At 40.2% G+C, this 14436-nt stretch overlaps 1 protein-coding gene across 1 annotated transcript in view; it reads left to right on the plus strand.

Annotated features, from left to right (window-relative positions):
- Nucleotides 1–4450: 4450 nt before the first annotated feature.
- The window catches only part of LOC125462346 (uncharacterized), a 50341-nt gene continuing 40355 nt past the window's right edge, over nt 4451–14436 (plus strand). The window contains exon 1 of the mRNA XM_048552305.2: nt 4451–4513. The gene's annotated coding sequence lies outside the window, so the exon portion shown is untranslated. The remainder of the gene's footprint in view (nt 4514–14436) is intronic.

Here is a 14436-nt window from a genome sequence, read left to right on the forward strand (position 1 = left end):
TGGCGTCTTTGTAGTTTGTTTTGCTAAAGGATCTTCTTCATTTTCCTGATACCTTAAAGCTGCTCGTTTCTCTTAAAATCTCTGTTAGAAACTTCATGGTTTCAAAAAAAAATTCAGTGTTTGATGCCAAACGCAAACTCTTTCGGGGCAAGTTTTCTCCAAACCCTTTCCGAAAAGTGAAATAAAATGTTCAGTCGGGATGGTTAGAACAGTTGGTCACCAGAATGTGAGTTCTTTGGAAATATCCGAGGTTGGTTAGAAACACGAAGTGATTTTTTTCCCCCCAGATCTCAAAACAGATTTCACTTGTTTTCCTTTGTAAAGTAAAAGTAAGGGCCGCGGATTGTGGGGATTGGAAACGAACACAAAGTGTTTCGGAGAAACTCGGCAGGTCTGGCAATGGAACGAGAAACAGGTCGCCGCTTGGGAGTCCAGCCACCTTTTGTCAGAATTGAAAGCCAGTGAAAAATAGTTGTATTTTAGCTTATGGTGGCTGAGATTAGGGGGAGGGGAGGAATGGTACGTCTGTAAAAGTGACCCGAGTTTCTAGTTGCCTGCCGCTTGGACACACTACTGTTTTCTCACGTCAATATTAGTGTCTCAGGCTGCTTCAGTTCTTAAAGGATGCTCAAAGCAAGCTGGAGGAATAAGACAATTTACAATTGTCAGAATTCAACACTGAATCAGAGAATGTAAACCTTCTTCCAAGTCTCTTGTCCAACCTCAGGTCCTATTGTGTATGCATCCAGAACAGTCAACCCATTTTAGACTATTTACACTTGCTGCTGGCACTCGTTCAGCATAACTTCTGCTCTGTTTAAAACTAGCAGCCCCTTTGCTCTTTTTTGACTTGGCACCCATGTCTGTCAACCCAGTTTATGCCTGCTACCCTACCCCACTTCCATCGTTGTCATAAATACCACCTTTTCCCACCAGTTTTCATTATCCTGTTTTTATGCTGCTTATATAAAAGGGGGTTAAGCCCTCAGGAAAAGAACATATTAGGCCACTTCTGGTATACTGCCTTCAGTTCTGGCCTCCATGCTGTAGGACAGGTGTTGTGAAAGTTGAAAGGGTTCAGAAATGATTTCAATATTGCAGGGGTTGGAGGGTTTGAGCTATAGGGAGAGGCTGACTAGGCTGGGGCTATTTCCCCGGAGCTTCAGAGGGTGAGGGGTGACCTGATACAGGTTTGTAAAAGCATGAGGGGCATGGAGAGCGTGAATAACCAAGGTCTTTTCCCAGGAAAAGGGGGTCCTAAACTAGAAGGCATAAGTTTATGATGAGAGTGAAAGATTTAAAAGGGACCCAAGGGGCAACTTTTTTATGCAAAAGGTGGTGTGTGTGTGAAATGAGGAAGTGGTGGAGGCTGGTACAACTATAACATTTAAAAGGCATCTGGATGAGTAGAGGTGTTCAGAGAGATATGTGTCAATTGCTGGCAAATAGGTCTTGATTAGTTTAGGCTATCTCCTCGGCATGGATGAGTTGGACCAAAGGGTCTGTAAACTCTGACTATAACAAGCTAGTCATTGAGAAAACACAGATTGGAAACCAGAGCAGCTACGAATTTGCTTGATCTGAAGGAAATCCATGTTACATACAACCAAACTGCGTTTTTGTGCACTAGCTGCACTCAGCCCTTGTCCACAAACATTGGCGTTCAGCATTTGTCAAACCCTCACAACCACAATGGCACCTCTCCAGACCACTGGTAGAATTATACAGCTGTATGATTTCCTAAATTAATCAAGTCCCATTTGGCGCATATCACTCTGAATACCTTCTGTTCATATACCCAACATCTTTTGTTATAGCAGGGAGAATAGAATTGGACGCAGTATTCCAAATATGGCCTAACCAATGTCCTGTACAGCTGCATCATGACATCCCAATTCCTATACTCAATGCACTTACTAATAAAGGCAAGTGTACCAAATGCCTTCTTCACTAAGATGTCTTTGGTAATACAGCTGAACATTAATGAGACAAGTTGTATCCTTCTCAATCGGTAACTCACCACCTAGTGAGAAACTCCATGCCATTTGATAAAAGCATAAAAGATGGAACGTGACACTTCTGATGTCAAGATGGATCTCACCGGACTTATATCCACTCCTTGTCTAATATGACATCCAGACCCCAAAAGATTCTGCCCTATGCTTAATGCCTATGTTTTAAGTTTCAGAGAAAAACTAAGCTAGACTAAAAAAGTATTAAGTCTTTCAACAAAATTAGAACAGCTAAAAAGTTTGAAGATTTATTGCCAGATCTAAGGTCTGATATCCGTCTCTGGAAACCATTAAAAGCTTAGGTCACTGGATCGTAACAAATAAAAAAGAAACTCAAAGACGTGAATTAAGTTGTCAATATTCCAGACAGGAGAAAACTCAGCATGCATATCATGTTAATATAAGGACATTTTTTTAATGACAGACAGGATAGTCAAGAGAAAGTATATTTACAATGGTGATAAACATAGGGAATGAAAATAAAATATCTGAACAATCGGAGAATGAAATTGGAACTTCAAAAGTTGATCCCCCAAAAATCAGATTGGATAGTATGGATTACTTAAAACGTGGATGGAATATTATTGCTAATTCCCAGAAAACTATCAAAGTGACTTAGGAAGCTGTGACAAACACATAAATCATTCAATAGGCCATGAGAATCTATTGCTATGCATGCTATTAATGTAGGGTGTGTGTTACCCATAAAATAATATTCTTACAGACTCAACCCAAAGGGTTAGCTCAAGTGAGGGACATGGTTGAGCACAAGATGAAATTATATATTATTGAACTAAGTTGTAGTAGCTGGAGCCCACCTGTCCTAATAGTGTTGAAACTAATTGAGTAACAAAGACTGCATTGTTTATCATAAAGTCAACATGTTAAAAAGGGAACATTCCCATGTGATTCCATACTAGAGGACTCGACTGAAAAAATTGTATATCCATCATAATCAAAATCGAATTGTTAAAAGGATATTGGAAAATTCGAAATAAATTATTTACGGACCTGAGTTTCATTCTATAACCTGATTTTGTCCAATATTGTCATCAGCTGAGATCATAATAGCATATACAGGGAAACACAGAAGCCAAACAAATGAATTAACATCTTTCAAAATCAGTTGTACCCCATGCCAATTAGTTTGTGAGGGTGATTCACTAGTTCCAGTTCACTGATTGGAAAAGGCATATGACTGGGAAGAAATAGACCAGACAAAATAACATGGCGATTTAAGATTTCTTTTTGTTAATGATTTGAATTTTAATTATTGTATCCGTGTGGCACTTTTGCAAGAATGTTTGCTTGATGACATTTACAACCTAATACTGTATCTCCTTCAGGATTTCAGTTAGAAGAATGTGAGACTAACATATCCCAGCATTAGTCAAAATCCCAAAAATATCCTTGCTTTAGCTCCCAATTCTAGACCCTTCTAGGTCCGAAACGTCACCTTTTGTGCTCCTAAGATGCTGCTTGGCCTGCTGTGTTCATCCAGCTCCACACTTTGTTATCTCGGATTCTCCAGCATCTGCAGTTCCCATTATCTCTGATCACACTTTTAAGAGAGACTCCTTTGGAAATAATTTCCAGGTTCTAGCTTTTTTTTTCTCTTTGCCACCCCCACCCAATAAATATTTTTACAAATAAGCTTTATGAAAAGAGGGCAAATCGAGTTGTTTGCAACCTATTTGACCCCAGAGTAAGCCTTCAACCATGAATGGGCACTATCATCAAGACCACATAATTTCACTTTCTATAGCACATATTTTTTCTCACCTTGCCTGAATTCTTCTCTGCTTAAAATCTCAGTCATACATTCATTACCCCCAAACATCACTATTCCAAAGGACTCCTAGCTTGTTTACCACATTCTACATCACACTTGTATCAGCACCGATGCTTAACCCAGTTCTTGCTTCTAGCTCTTCATTTGTTTGCTCTAGCTCTGAGTCAACACCAAGGCTTAAGCAATTAAACACAGGTAACATATCAGTTACCAAAGTTACATAATTAAAAATAGAACAATTAAACAACAGATATCTTTACCGCTGTTTCCTCCTTTAAGACATGTCTTAAGTCTATCTCTTTGGCCCCTAAGTTTTATTCATCTACCCAAAATTCCTTTATGGCTTAGTGTTATATTTTGTTTATAATATTTATAATAATATTTGTTTTGTTTTATAATGGCGTATTTGGTTTTGATAACATTAAAGGCACAACATAAATATAAACTATTATCAAAGTTTCTCAGAAAGGCATAGTTCCTTTAAGATCTTATATTTGCACTTGTTTTTGTTACTTGTTTCTGCACTTTCAACATAAAGCTTTATCTGTAGTATTATTCAGCCTGTTGTCAAGAGTAAATAATTACCTGCCGCAGTCAGGTTCCACTTCCTCCTAACGTTCATCCCGTTTAAACACATATGCGTGCACAACACACACACAAACAATACGCAGATGAGGAGGCCATTAGGAGGAAATGAAGCCTAGAAAAGGTGAGTAGCTGTAATTTTGAGTGACAGCCTGTTCAGTAATGGCTAAATTTTTAATGCAAAGCCTTGGCTTTGATACAGGTGGTGGGATGGGGTCATGCTTGATGCTGGGGTGAGAGGACTGATTTGACTCTGACCAGGGTTATGGCTGTGTCTGTGTACCAGTTTACAATGAGCAGTGGTCAGCTTCTCATCTTTCAATGTTTATAATGTTGGGTGTGCAATACACCATTAGCTTTGGAAGGAACATTGAGAAAAAGGTTCATTTTCAAAGCCTGGCTAGCAATCTGGCAGATAATCTGACCTTTATACAATCCAGTATATTTTAAATTAATTGATTTTGATAAAGAGAGTGGAATCTTTACTCTCAGATTTAAACTGAAGCACTGGAACAGAAATGTCCACATCACTAAGATAAGATTTGCATTTATATAGACCCTTTACAACCAAAGGCTTTTGAGCCAAGAGATTTTTTTAAGTGTAGTCGTTATAATGCAGGAAATGTGGCAGCAAATTTGCATTTGCCAAGAAGTCACAAGCAACAACGTGTTAATGACTACATCATTTTTTATGTTAATCTGACATCAGTCACAGGGAAAGTTCTAAAAAATCATCATCACTAAGTCTTATATCCTCAGAAAAGCATAGTATAATTCAAACAAGTCATCACGGCTTTACCAAAGGGAAGTTCTGTTCAACAACTTTGATAGAGTTTTTGGGGATACAGGAAACCAGTAAAAGCAGTATTCTTAGATTTCCAAAAGACATTTAGTAAGGTGCCAAACAAAAGTCTAATGCAAAAGTAAGAATCCATGGAGTTGGTGTTGATACATTAGCATGGTTAGAAGATTGGTTAATGGAGAGGGAAAACAGAAGGGATAAATGGAGCATTTTCAATTTGCAAGCTGTGACTATTGGGAGTGCCACAAGGATGACCAGGAATTTATGCTATTTATAATCCATATTAATGATTTAAATTAAGAGACAGTGAATAATGTGTTAAAGTTTGTCATGTTACAAAACCTAATGAGAAAGCAATCTATGGTGAGGACACAAAGACAAGTGAATGGGCAACAAGGTGGCAGATGGAATATAATCTAGTGGTGAGATTATTCAGGTTGGTTGTAAGAATAGAGAAGCAGGTTTTTTTTGAAGGCTGAAATGTGTAAGTGTTGACTTAGTTATAGAAGGAACACAACATGTTATCAGCAGGAATGGCAAGGAATTTTAAAAAATACCTTTTGTTGTAAAGGGATTTGAATACTAGATTAAAGAAGACTTGCTACAAGGTTTTGGTGAGACCACACCTAGTCTGATTACACTGTGTGCAATTTGGAGTCCATATTTAAGACCATAAGAACTGGGAGAAAGACAAAGCAATTCAGCCCTTTGAGGCTACTCTGTCATTTATTCCAACGATGCGTGATCTCATCTCATTCTCAACTTCATTTTCCTATGCATTCTCCATAACCCTTCAATACTTTACTAATTAAAAATCTGTCTATGTCTGCTTTAAATTTGTTTCGTGTCCCAGTGTCCACCACACTCTAGAGTAGTGAATTCCACAAATTCACAATCCTTTGAGAGAAGTAATTTCTCCTGTAAGAAAAATATATTTGCATTGGAGGCAGTACAGCAAAGTTTCACTAAATGAGTCCCAAGGATGATAAGGTTGTCCCTTGAAGAGAAGTCCTGATGAAGGGTTCCAACATCGACTTTACTGCTCCTCTGACGCTGCCTGACCTGCTCTGTTTCTCCAGCTCCACACTGTATTGCCTGTCAAGAGAAGGTTGTCTTATGATGAGAGACTCAGTAAATTACATTTATAGTCCCTGGTGTTTGGAGGAATGAGAGGTGAATTCGTTAAAACTTTCAAAATTATGAGGTTGCTCGATAGAGTTGATACTAAAGTATTGTTTCCTATGATTGGGGAATCTAAACAAGACATCACAGTTTCATGATAAGGGTTGATAGTGTAGGACTGAGACAATGTGGAATCTCTTCAGAGGATTGCTTTTGTATTCTCTACCACAAACAGTTTTGTGTGGCTAGAGAAATGCAGTTGTACTTTCACTGCACTGGCTTGCTTGCCATTATCATGTACTGTAAATGTCTTTGGCACAAATCACTTGAAACATGGAGTTAGGAATGTGATAGCTGAAAATGTGTGGATTTTCAGAATGGTGAGACAGTCAGCTACTGAAAGATACATCAAGAGAGAAGTAAAAACTGCAATTGTCTGTAACTTTGAATTTCTGGGTGTCAAAATGACAGTGCAATTTCTGTTCCACACTGCTGTGGGAATGCAGATAGGTAGAATTGGATTATTTTCCACTCTTAGTGGAAAGTCTATGAAATAGTTACAGAATTAGTTTTACAAACTGAGTAAATAAGAGTAGTAACCCTACTTTTCTGGGGAAAGACAGCTACAAGCTGAATTCGCTGAGGTGCAAAAAAGCTAGATTGTAAGATTTTAAAGGCTTTGAGTGTACCCTTTGAACCTATCATATTATTAATAGTGAATGGCATGTGTTCAGCATCAGAGCTCGAAGAGAGAGGGAGATTATTAATCAGTATGTAACTGCACTGATATGTTTAACTAAATCCAGTTAGGACAACTGAAAGATGATCTCATCAGAGATAACCAAGTGTGAAGCTGGATGAACACAGCAGGCCAAGCAGCATCTCAGGAGCACAAAAGATGACGTTTCGGGCCTAGACCGATGCTGCTCAGCCTGCTGTGTTCATCCGGCTTCACACTTGGTTATCTTGGATTCTCCAGCATCTGCAGTTCCCATTATCTCTGATATCGATGATCTCATCAGAGACAGGATAGCCTCAGGCATGAGAGATCCTGCAGCGATAGCACATTTGCCAGGAGAGGATAAAATTGCTCTTGAAAAAAACAGAAGCTGTAAAGTAGTCAATCATGAGCAAAGACGTAGTAATGGGAGAAGACACAAATCTTAGCATTATACTGAGAGACATTCCAGGCCAAATGAAAACAATACATTGGAAAAAGGAAGAAACTTTTACAGAAGAGCGATCAGAAAGATAAAGACTAGAAGGCAGGATATGAATATGAGGGACATCACATAAAAGATGAAGAAGCATGTCCAGTGTGGGAATGCAGTGTTGTAACTGCGTGAAGCTGAATCATTTGCATGCAAGTATTTATCTAGAAATCATCAGAGCAAGCATTTAAAGATGGCTGCTGGAGTGATATCAGCCAATGATTCTATTGAATCACTCCATAACAAGGTTGGTAGAATAATGACTGCAAAGCAAGGTATCAAGGGAACATGAACAGTCAACACCTGCACATTATGCAGCATCATGAACCTCACAGATCTGTGCAAAGTGGCTTAAGATGGTGATCCAAAAATGATGTCTTTGAAAGTAAAGTAGAGGCAATACAGTATAATGGAATGATTTTCATGCCAAGAGGACACATAAAATTGAAAGCCCGATGCAACAGGGAAATCAAAGATCTGGAGTTCCAGATTGTACATGTTAAATAAAACCCACTTGTCTCAGCTGATGCAAGTTGAAACCCTGGACTGGTAAAGCTAAATGTGACGAGATTTATAGTATTTCAGAAGAACGAAGTCATTTAATGCTGAACAGATCTTAAAAGAGCATAAAGACAGCTTTATATGTCTCAGATGCCTTTCTTAGTGTGTATCACCTTGAAGGGGTGGTTCAGTGGTTAGCACTGCTGCCTCACAGTGCCAGGAACCCAGGTTCAATTCTACCCTCGGGCAACTGTGTGGAGTTTGCATATTCTCCTGTGCCTGCAAGGGTTTCCTCCCACAGCCCAAAGATGTACAAGTTAGGTGGATTTTCCATGCTAAATTGCACATAGTTTTCAGGGTATGTACGTTAACCATGGGAAATTCAGGGTTACAGGGAAAGGATAGGGGAATGGGTCTAGGTGGGCTGATCTTCAGAGGGTTGATGTTGACTTGTTGGGCCAAATTGCCTGTTTCCACACTGTAGGGTTTCTTTAAAAAAAGTAGATGACAGTAGTTAGGCCTCTTTCTGTTGTCTGGCAATCACCATCCAAACATTCACTCAGGCACTGAGTTTGAGATCTCACTGAGTGGTTTGGTCTTTCTTAGCAGGCTTTAATGGCTCCTGATGCTGGTGCAGAACCAAACTTCTAGTGTTTCCTTCCTACTGCTGCTGCACCATTTGGGCCTGGTGATAAAGGCCGCCCAATACGGAATGAGTCAGGTGACATCAGAGAGAGAAACTAGCTGAAAATTCCAGCAAAAACCAAATGAATAAGATGCATGTGAAAACCCCCACAAAACAAGCTCTAACTAATTAATTATTTGCCAAGAAGAGTTCTTGAAATTCAGCCTGCAAGACAAGATAAAAAAGCTGGTAAGGAATATGTTAGGAAAGTTAAAATCCCCTACTATTACAACTCTATTATTCTTGCAAGTATCTGCAATCTGCTTATGTATTTGCTGCTCAATTTGCTGGCATGGTAGCTCAGTAGTTAGCACTGCTACCTCACAGCACCAGGGATTTGGGTTCGATTCCGCCCTTAGGTGGAGTTTGCACATTCTCCCTGGGTCTATGTGGGTTTCCACCAGGTGCTCTGGTTTCCTTCCACAGTCCAAACATGTGCAGACTAGATGGACTGACCATGCTAAATTACCCACAGTATTCAGGGAAGTGCAGGTTAGGTGCATTAGCCTTGGGAAATGCAGGGTTACAGGGGTAGGGGGATGGGTCTGGGTGGGATCCTGTTTGGAGTGTTGGTATGGACTTGTTGGGCCAAATGGTCTGTTTCCACATTGTATGGATTCTATGACTATTGGGGGACCTATAATACAATGCTATCATAGTTAGTTTCCCCTTTTACTTTTTCCCCTTCTTCTGCCCATATAGACTCAGTGGACAAATCCTCAAGAATGTCTTCTCTCAGTAATGTCGTGATGTTCTCCCTCATCAAACATGCAACTCACCCTCCTGTCTTGCCTCCCCTTTCTATAGCATCTGTACCCCAGCACATTGAGCTGCCAGTCCTATCCCTCTCTCGACCATGTTTCTGTAAAGTCTATAATATCCCAGCCCCATGTACCTACCCATGAACAAAGTTTGAGATACCAAGGTGTAGAGCTGGATGAACACAGCTGGCCAAGCAGCATCAGAGGAGCAGGAAAGCTGACGTTTCAGGCCTAGACCCTTCAAGAAATGTCAGCCTTCCTGCTCCTCTGATGCTGCTTGGCTTGCTGTGTTCATCCAGCTCCACACCTTGGTATTTCAGTTTCTCCAGCATCTGTAGTTCCTACTATCTCATAGGCAAAATTTATTTGCTTTACCTGTTAGACCTCTTGCATTGAATTAAGTGAAGTTTAACTTAGACTTCCCTTGCTTCCTGCCATCCACTTGTCTGTTGTATCAAGTATTGAGATTACTAACACAGCCTTTACTATTTAACTTGCTCTCATTAACTTCTGTACTGTCCTCAACCTTCTCATTTGTCTCCCTGCTGTTTTGAATCCCATACCCCTGCCACACTAATTTAAATCCCCTGAATGGCTCTAGCAAATCTCCCGACAGGATATTGATCCCTCTCCATTTCAAGTGTTGCCTGTCTCCCTTGTACAGGTCATCTTCACCCAAGAAGAGATCCCAATGATCCAGGAATCTGAATCTTTGCTCCCTACATCAGTCCTCAAGCCATGCATTCACCTGCAAAATCTTTCTATTCCTACTCACGCTAACACATGGCACTTGAAGTAGTCCAGAAATAACTACCCCTGAAGTCCTGCATTTTAACCTTCTGCCTAACTCCCTATAATCAGTCTTCAGGACCTCATCCCTTTTCCTCCTTGTAGGTATTTCACCTGTAACATGATAGTCATGTTCTTGTGTGACCTGCATAATAGAAAATTATATGATGAGGAAATCACTATAGAAAATCACTATACTGTACAGAGAAAGTTTGCATTATCCAACAGCATTCACTATTCATCAATTGTGTTACAGTCAATTTGTGTTAAAGAAACATGCATGATAGAAGAAGTACCTGTAAGCCATTGGTACTAATGTATACAACTATCTGGCTGCTCACCCTCCCCCCCAAGAATTTCATGCAACCACTCAGAGACATCCTTGACCCTGGCATCCTGTAATTTTGATGGTGGCCACAGAAATACCTGTCTTTGCCCCTGACTAGCAAGTCCCCTACTACTAATGCTTGCTTGGACTTTGCCTGACCCTGGTCCACAACAGAGCCAGTCATGTTGCCACAGGCCTGGCCACTGCTGTAGTATTCCCCTGAGAGGCTATTCCCCCCAACAGTATCCAAAACGGTATACCTGTTTGAGAAGGGAATAGCCACAGGAGGCCCCTGCTGTACCTGCCTGCCTCTCCTGGCGGTCACCCATCTGCCTGACAGAACCTGTGGTATGACCACATCACTATAACTGGGTGCCTATCACACGCTGTATGCTCCTCAGTGTGTCCAATTGTTCCGCCAACCGAACCACACAATTTGTGAGGAGTTGTAGTCAGTCACACTTCCTGCAAACTTCGGCAGGGACACTAGGCTGTTCCCTGATCTCCCACATCTGGCAGGAGGAGCGTACCACTGTCCTAACTGCCATCTCTGACACTTGATTTATATTTCATTTTTAAACAGAACAAAAACTAAATAACACTGAAATGTGTAAAATTTCACTTGTTCCTCACCAGCCAAATTCAGGCTGTAAATTGTACTTATAAAATACAGCTGCTATTGCACCATGCTGTTGAAGATTTTAACTATTTAAGGAGGTGAGGTTTGCATTGCTGTCATACACTGTGTTGTATAACAATGCCTTCATTCTATTACCTTTTTTAATAATTAAACCATTTAGTATATGAACTTCTTTTTAAACAACTTGGTAGAAGAAAATTCACAGGACATTTACAAAAGCCGGAAATGCACAAAAAATGTTAGTTAAAATTGCCAGTAAGGTTTGCATCCAAACACCCAAAACTTAAATGCTACTCTTCAAAGCTCATTTCCTTCTCAAAGTGTATAAAACCACCTCTGAAAATAACATACTTTTCAATAATTTCACTATCCCCCTCCCCACCTCAACCCTGACAAAGCTGCTGGTTTACTAGGTACGCTTGCTGTTCACTATTGTATCTTCATGCCCCACTGTACTCCTATGCAAATATTTGTTTTTATATGTCGTGTGGAAAGCTATTGGGTTTCAGTTTTAACAGACAAACGAATTGTGGAACATAACATCAAAATGTAAACAAAATTCCTGTAACCCAAATGTAATAGAAAAGGGTACATGAATCAGTCAATTTGAATTTTGATCACAGACTAATATTTAGGGCAATTTTCTCTTTAGGGCAATTAACTTATTTTCTCCTTTGTCATTATGATGTTTTCTGGATGTATCACTAATTTGGTTAGTCAAATTAGCTGAATCGGAAGGTGTAACGCTCACAAGTGACCCAACAATCACTGCTTTTAACAATCTCCCACTGTCTGATATAATTTTGCAGCAGGTTAAATGAATCAGCAAAAAATTGGCACATGGAGTGGAATAAGGGAAATGTGTGATTGTCCACATTGGCGAGAAGTAATGCAGAAAATCATTTAAATAAAGAGAGACTGTAGCATGCTGCAAGGCAGATCAATCTGGGTGGCCTTGTAAACGTATCACAAAAGTTAGCATGCAGACATAGCAAGAAAATGGAAAGGCACATGTAAGTTGTTTATTGCAAGAACAATATTAAATACGGAAATCTCCCACAACTGTGCAGAGCATTGCTGAAACTACATTTGCGTACGGTTCTAAGGTAACAAGATGTTGAGCTGGATGAACACAGCAGGCCAAGCAGCATCAGAGTAGCAGGAAAGCTGACATTTCGGGTCTAGGTCCTTCTTCAGATCCCTTTACTTGGTTGGATCTGTACTCATGGAATTTAGAAGAATGAGAGGGGATAATAATAGACATAAGATTCTGAGGGAGCTTGACAATATAAATCAAATAATTGTTACAGTACAGAAGATACTGAGGGAACGGTTCCCCTCATTTACAGAACTCCCATTAAGATGTAGTTGAGAAGGCAATTTTTCTCTCAAAGGTTCAATATTCTTTGCATTTTCTGCTCCACATAACAGAAGGGGCTGGGTGCCAGAGAGGAATGGGACTGTGCCTACATGGACAGAGTGACATTGCAATGGGGATGCAATAAGTTTGGAACTAAACTAAACGGTTTGAGGAAGTGTTGATCCTTTCATTGCTGTAATGTTCTGGTGGTGGTAGTAAATTTAATGGTTTCATGGTCATACTGATTTCTTTGTATGAATCAATCTGAGATGAAACTCACACAAACTGTTGATAAAAACAATGCTGTGGCCTAAGAACCAGCAGGATTGGAAGAGTAACTTAATAATGTTATCTATTCCCATCACTCAATGCTGCAGACACTTGGCATAAGCAAACCTGTATAGATGCAACATTGGACCTCACAAGTAATCTTCATAGGGCCGGAGATTGATTCATATAAATGAATCAATGTTACCATGAAACCATTAAATTTACTACAACTACTGAACGTGAGAGCAATGGAAGTATCAAACTTCCTCAAATATATGTCACTTCTGCCTCCCACAGTCATTTCAGACATGCAGAAATCCAACATCAAGATGTCCACACTTTGACACCCTTCAACCACCTTGATCATTCATGATGCAAACTCATTCCCTCCCTCCCTTCATGCCTTAGTTAGCAGAAGCTTCATTTCAGTGTACAATCTCCTCCTACACCCAAAATTACTAGGATCTCGCTGGAAGGAGACCCATGGGTCAGACAACAATGCTGTTGTAATATAAACACAAAGTACTCCAGATACTGGAAATCTGAAACAAAAACAGAGTGTTGGAGGAAACACAGCATGTCTGGTGGCATCTGTAGAAAGAAAACAGAGTTAATGTTTTGAGTCTAGTGACCCTTCATCAGGGTATCTAGAATCAAAACTTGAATAATGCTGCTATGTGTTGGAGGGCAACCATTGAGTGGACAACACACCTGACCATTCAGCTAACGTCTTATTATTAGGGTGACCATTTGGTTGGCTAACTGTGCTCACCTTTAACTCTACCACCCAAAAATGAGCAATTCCTACTTCAGGAGTTTGCATTTTCACACTGCCTTCATGGAAAGTACAACAATAATACATATTGCCTTCTCTCAATGTTCTACCTACCCACGTAACCCATAAACCTCCTAATATTACCCTTGAGACACTGAATGAAAGCACTCCTCTCCTCTCTATTACCCTTGGTTGCCAAACACCACCAAACCCTTTACTCTTGATCTTATAATCAAATCCTCCCTTTCCCTTCAGAAACCATAGTCAACACCATCCCTATGCCCATCCTAACACTGACACCTCCCATGATCTTTGCCACTTGTTTTCTCTATTTCAAACATGCCACTTCCCCAAGAGACTATCTGCTATCTGAACACAACCCTGGATGTCCTGCCACGTTACCGCATCTTGCTCCCTATTCTATCACTGTTATCTCTGCTCTCCAGGATGATTAATTCAACCCCAGGTTTCTAACATTGACAGTACCCAGCCTGCCTTTTGAGATAATCTCTTATGCACCATCCCTGCCTCTAAAACCCCTTCCCCACCCATTCCAGAGCCTCCATTTTATCTCTGGCTGAGATGCCTTTCTTTACTTGCCCTAGGCCACCAGGACCCTGCCTTGGACTCTATCCCTTCCTTAGCACCTTCCTTGCCACATGCAACCATCTCCACTTGATCTGTTTTAAATTTATATGTCATTCAATTGCAGAAATTTAATTGCAAAGGGGAACCATATACTGGCGAGAATGCCTTTTACTGAGTATGCGTGACCCACAAAAGTACACAAAAGGACTTTGTAG

Source organism: Stegostoma tigrinum, chromosome 23 (genome assembly GCF_030684315.1).
Source record: "Stegostoma tigrinum isolate sSteTig4 chromosome 23, sSteTig4.hap1, whole genome shotgun sequence".
Lineage (NCBI taxonomy): Eukaryota > Metazoa > Chordata > Chondrichthyes > Orectolobiformes > Stegostomatidae > Stegostoma > Stegostoma tigrinum.